The following is a 6,000-nucleotide window of genomic DNA, read 5'->3' as shown; positions in this document are numbered from 1 at the left end:
AAGAACAATAAGAATGTTAGTAAAAAAAAAGCTCTATGCATTTACCTGTTTGTAATCCAGCAGCTTCAGCTCCCTTGTGTCAGCAAGTAGGGAGTGCCAACAATGGCTGGGCCATGGGAGCCATGGGAGCCATGGCTGATGTCATGGCTCTGGAATTGGAAGTTATACAAGCTGTCAAGCTTTCTCTTACACAGGGAAACCAGAGTTGCTGGATCACATGACCGGACCGGATTGAAGAAGTAAGTGCACAGATCTTGTTAATGTGGGGTATGCAGGACATGTAGGAGGGTGTGGGAATGTTTTTTAAGAATAAATAGAGTTATGCTGGCCATAGACGGATTGAGATTTAAATTTTTATCCATCTATAGCTGTTCCTGTTTAAAAGGTTTATTGGAAATTTTTACTGCAATCAGTACAACTGCAACTGTATTTACTGCAGCACTGATCAGTATATTCTGACAGGGGAGGCGTCCCCGCTGTCAGAATACAATAACACAGCAGGGAGGATTCCTTCATCCACCTCAATTGTGCGGATGGGGGAATCTGTTCAGATTGCCTCGTTGGCTCAGAAAAAAAAAAACTGATCTATGTATGGACAGCCTTAAGTTTTACTACCACTATACACTGTTCCTTCTGTCCATGTTTCATGTTACACTCATATTTAGGGTGTAACATGAAATATAGTCAGTTTCTGCTGCTCCCCGCTGACAAACTGCTCCCCCGCTCCTTACAGAGTCAGAAGGCTACTGTCAAATTTGAATCTGGTTGTGCGTGGCTCCGGCCGGCCGTCAGCATTCATTTACAAAATCTGTGAATGAAAAGCTACAATGTCAATCTGCTACCAAAGCAGAAAGACTTGTCGTTCCCGCGTGATAACAAGGATAGTGATACTTTTCACAGTTCTATAACTTAAAGTGACACTAAAGCACAACAGTAAAAACAGTCGGTATATGCAGTAAAGCATGCCTGTTATACTCACTATGGAACCTAAGGGGTTAATCCTCCACATTGTGTTAAATAACTGCTTGATCCTGTCTTCTCTGATCCTCCCCTTCTTCCACTGTATCCAATCCATCTCCTGATAAGACAGAGCCTTTGGAGTCACTCTGCACATGTTCAGTTTAGTTGAGTGTTTTTTTTTTTTTTTGGGAGGGTGTATGTCAGAGGAAGGCAACCCGCGGACCCGGCCCCTCCACCGCTAATTGTCTGGCCCGTCAGCGCCCATGATTAATTGATGGGCACCCTGCCTGCGGACGTGTTCACCGCTGTCCTCTTTATTGAATAGCAGCGAGCGGCTGGTATCACAGGGCTAGATGGGGACGGGAACCGCTGAAGTTAACTTTTTACATTAAACAGCAGCTGATTGGTTGCCGGGTGATTCCAACAACCAATCACCAGCCTGTTGACGTAAAAAGTTAACTTCAGCAGTTCCCACCCCTATCCAGCCGTGAGATACCAGCTGCTCGCCACTGTGCTCTACACCTGTGTAGTAAGCTAGGAGAGTTCTACCTATACAGTGTGTGTTTTTGTGTCCATGGGGTGGGGTGCAGAGGACACTATGGGGCAGAGGACACTGTGGGGGCAGAGGACACTGTGAGGGCAGAGGACACTATGGGGACAGAGGACACTATGGGGGCAGAGGACACGACAGTGGGGGGGGGGGGGTGCAGAGACAGAGGACACTACTTTGGGGGGCACAGGAAACTTGCTATGGGGGAGGGGGACAGAGGACATTGCAATTAGGGACCCCATCTCCCCCGGGAACAGGGACCCTTCTCCCCCGGGGACCGGGTTCCCATCTCCCCTAGGGAAGAGACCCCCATCTCCCCTAAGGAAGGGACCCCTATCTCCCCTAGGGAAAGGAATCCTCCAGACCATGCTGGCTGGCAGGGGGTGGGGGCAGTAAAATCCGAATCCCTGGCCTCATGCTCCCTCAGGATGAACTGGCTTTGTATTAGTGAAGCACCTTAAAGTGAGGTAAACCTGTACTGTTATTATTGCTATGTATGTTAGGATTATTATTATCTTACTTTATTAGCAGGTGAATGTGGCCCTCCATGCATTCACATACATTGAGTCTGGCTCTTAAGTGGAAAAAGGTTGTTGACCCCTGGTGTATGTGATCAGTACAGGGCCAATCAGTACTGTCCAGACAGAGGGTCAGGGGTCATGCAGCCTCAGAGGACAATCAGGGGAGAATGAAAACTCCTCCTACAAGCTTTAGGCCGGGTTCACACTGCAGACGGATGCGGTTGACAGCAGGGGCCTTGTTCTCCGTCTTAGGGATGAATCAGGCTTGCATTTTTGCCTGAATTCAGACCCAAAATATATTCTGCTGCTTCTCCTGAGTACCACATGTGTGTGACTTTTTGGGAGTCTAGCCGCGTACGGCACCCAAAAAATGCCAAAATAACACAAAACCCCCCCAAATGACCCCATTTTGGAAAGTAGACACCCCAAGGAAATTGCTGAGGGGCATGTTGAGCCCATTGAATATTTTTTTTTTTTTTGTCCCAAGTGATTGAATAATGACACAAAAAAAAAAAAAGTTTACAAAAAGTTGTCACTAAATGATATATTGCTCACGCATGCCATATTTATATGTGGAATTGCACCCCAAAATATATTCTGCTGCTTCTCCTGAGTACGGGGATACCACATATGTGGGACTTTTTGGGAGTCTAGCCGCGTACGGGACCCCGAAAACCAATCACTGCCTTCAGGATTTCTAAGGGTGCAAATTTTTTGATTTCACTCCTCACTAACTATCACAGTTTCGAAGACCATAAAATGCCAAAATAGCACAGAACCCCCCCCCAAATGACCCCATTTTGGAAAGTAGACACCCCAAGCTATTTACTGAGAGGCATGTTGAGTCCATGAAATATTTTATATTTTGCCACAAGTTGCAGGAATATTACAATTTTTTTCTTTTTTTTTTGCACAAAGTTGTCACTAAATGATATATTGCTCACACATGCTATGGGCATAAGTGAAATTACACCCCAAAATAAATTCTGCTGCTTCTCCCGAGTATGGGGATACCACATGTGGGGGACTTTTTGGAAGCCTAGCCACGTACGGGACCCCGAAAACCAAGCACTGCCTGTTAGCGATCGCAGGAATCAGGCCTGACTCTGCGAACGCTGCAGTTATGTGTTTAGTGTTTTGTAAGTGACAGTGATCGATCGATACTGCACTTGGGTGGGCTCGGCGGAGGGGCAAAACGCAGGTGCTAGCAGGTATCTGGGCTGATCCCGCTAACAATGCGGTTTTTTTGGAACCCTAAACTGCTGGGGACGCTAGTATAGATCTGATCAGATTCTATACCACTACAGGAGGTTTATGCTTTGCGCGTGGGTGTTAGCGGTACTGGCACTAACCTAGCGCTGCCTGGGGCGACGCAGACCCTGACCCTAAAACCTAATTGATATCACCCGCCGGGTGATCAGGGGGTTAAACCTTTATTGGGTAATAAATGGTGGGTGCCCTGATGCTATAAAAAGCATACTAACTAACCAGAGTCACCCGTAACACTTATACGGTGATCACTGGTGAAAGGGTTAACTAGGAGCAATCAGGGGGTTAAAATCTTTATTAGGTAGTATATGGGGGTCCCTGACGCTATATAAAAACCTGACGGGGAACCTAAATAACTAACTGGCTAACCAGCGTCACCAGTGGCACTTATACGGTGATCGCTGGTGAAAGGGTTAACTAGGGGCAATCAGGGGGTTAAAACCATTATTGGGTAGTATATGGGGGTACCTAGCGCTATAAAAACCTGGCGATGAACCTAAAAAAATAACTAGCTACCTAGCGGCACCAGTGACACTAATGCAGCGATCATAAAAACGATCGCTTAGTGACACTGGCAAAAGGGGGTGAAAGGGTTAACTAGGGGCAATCAGGGGGTTAAAACTGTTATTGGGTAGTATATGGGGGTACCTAGCGCTATAAAAACCTGGCGGCGAACCTAAAAAAATAACTAGCTACCTAGCGGCACCAGTGACACTAATGCAGCGATCAGAAAAACGATCGCTTAGTGACACTGGCAAAAGGGGGTGAAAGGGTTGACTAGGGGCAATCAGGGGGTTAAAACCATTATTGGGTAGTATATGGGGGTACCTAGCGCTATAAAAACCTGGCGGTGAACCTAAAAAAATAAGTAGCTACCTAGCGGCACCAGTATCACTAATGCAGCGATCAGAAAAACGATTGCTTAGTGACACTGGCAAAAGGGGGTGAAAGGGTTAACTAGGGGCAATCAGGGGGTTAAAACCATTATTGGGTAGTATATCGGGGTACTTAGCGCTATAAAAACCTGGCGGTGAACCTAAAAAAATAACTAGCTACCTAGCGGCACTAGTGACACTAATGCAGCGATCAGAAAAACGATTGCTTAGTGACACTGGCAAAAGGGGGTGAAAGGGTTAACTCTAGGGGCCATCAGGGGGTTAAACCTTTATTGGGGGTAGGGGGCTACTCTGGACCTAACACTAACTGCCCTTACAGCTTTTACTGTCACAACTGACACTAAATGCAGTGATCAGTAAATAAATGATCACTGCAATCAGTGACACTGTGACTGGGAGGGGGGTTGATCGGGGGGAATTTGTGTGCCTATGTGTACCTACATGTCAGTGTAGTGTTGGTGCACTTACTTTCTCTGTTCTCCTTGTAGTCCGGTCAAAAAGACCGCCCCGAGGAGAATGACATCACTTCCTTCCTGCCTGTGTTTACACTACACAGGCGGGGGAAGCTTCTCATTCGCCAGGAGCGATCGAGAGGGGATGGCTAGAAACCAACGGCCATCCCCTCATCCCGGATCGCTCCTGAAGTGAAGCGGACCGCCGCATCCAGCGGGAGGGGGTCCGATCAGACCCCCCACCCGCTGGAAGGCAAGCACGTACATGTACGTGCTTGTGCCTGTCGGTGCCGTTCTGCCGACGTACATTGCCATGCGGCGGTCCTTAAAGAGGAAGTAAACCCTGATGGGTTTACTTCCTCTTTTTTTCCCTGCAAAGGTAAAGCATAATGGACTACTATGCATCGCATAGTAGCTCATTATGTGTCACTTACCTGACACAGGAGCCAGCGAAGTCGCCGCTGTCACCTGTAGTCCGCCGCATCCATCTTGGTTGTGGCGTCTCTCGCAGCTCCGACGAATGACAGCGGAGAAGCCGCGATGACGTCACTCCCGCGCATGCGCACGGGAGTCGCGTCTCGGAGCTCCGACGCTGCCATTCGCCGGAGCCGCGATGACGTCACTCCCGCGCATGCGCACGGGAGTAGACAAATTTGGCAAATCCATTCTTGGACTTGCCGCATTTAGTGCGCCTGCGCGCCGCTGTCTACGGCGCATGCGCCGTAGACAGCGGTGCCCATTTTCGGGCAAATATCTCCTAAACCATATAGGTTTAGGAGATATTACTTGGACCTACAGGTAAGCCTTAATCTAGGCTTACCTGTAGGTCAAAGTTGTTTGGAAGGGTTTACTTCCATTTTAAGTGGTTAATGCATTCTCTGCACTAACCTTCCATGGTCAGCTCCCACCCAGCCCCCCCTTTATACTTGCCTGAGTCTAATTTCAATCCAGCACTGTGCCTGAGAGCAGCTGCTCTCCTCTCTCTCCCTTCTCACTAAACATGGAGGCAGCAACAGGAGCCATTAAACTTCCTTAACTATCTTTTACCTATAGGTAAGCTCATAATAAAGCTTACCTATATAGGTAGTGTAAATATCTCCTAAACGTACACCGTTTAGTAGATATTTACATTACATGCAGCCATTGACATCACTGGCGCATGCGCTCTGAAGGAATGACCACCCATGCCGTCGCTTGAGAGCCCTGTGTCATGAGCGGCAGCTCCCGCATGCATGCACGGGAGTAACGTTATTGCGGCTCTAGCCAGTCACAGAGCTGGAGCCCACGAACCTGGAGGCAAGATGGGAGCCTCTGTAGCGCTGACATTGTGGTGCTGCCTGGAACAGCTTTGT

The 6,000-nt window shown here is 48.1% G+C and overlaps 1 protein-coding gene across 1 annotated transcript in view; it reads left to right on the top strand.

Annotated features, from left to right (window-relative positions):
• Nucleotides 1–223: 223 nt before the first annotated feature.
• The window catches only part of UBAC2 (UBA domain containing 2), a 348,299-nt gene continuing 342,522 nt past the window's right edge, over nucleotides 224–6,000 (top strand). The window contains exon 1 of the mRNA XM_077482972.1: nucleotides 224–239. The gene's annotated coding sequence lies outside the window, so the exon portion shown is untranslated. The remainder of the gene's footprint in view (nucleotides 240–6,000) is intronic.

The sequence above is a fragment of the Lithobates pipiens genome, unplaced genomic scaffold, assembly GCF_037356315.1.
Source record: "Lithobates pipiens isolate NorthernLeopardFrog02 unplaced genomic scaffold, aLitPip1_a1.2 Scaffold_16, whole genome shotgun sequence".
In the NCBI taxonomy this organism is placed as follows: Eukaryota; Metazoa; Chordata; class Amphibia; order Anura; family Ranidae; genus Lithobates; species Lithobates pipiens.
The sequence above is the reverse complement of the archived record's forward strand: the minus strand, read 5'-3'. Positions and strand labels throughout refer to the sequence as shown.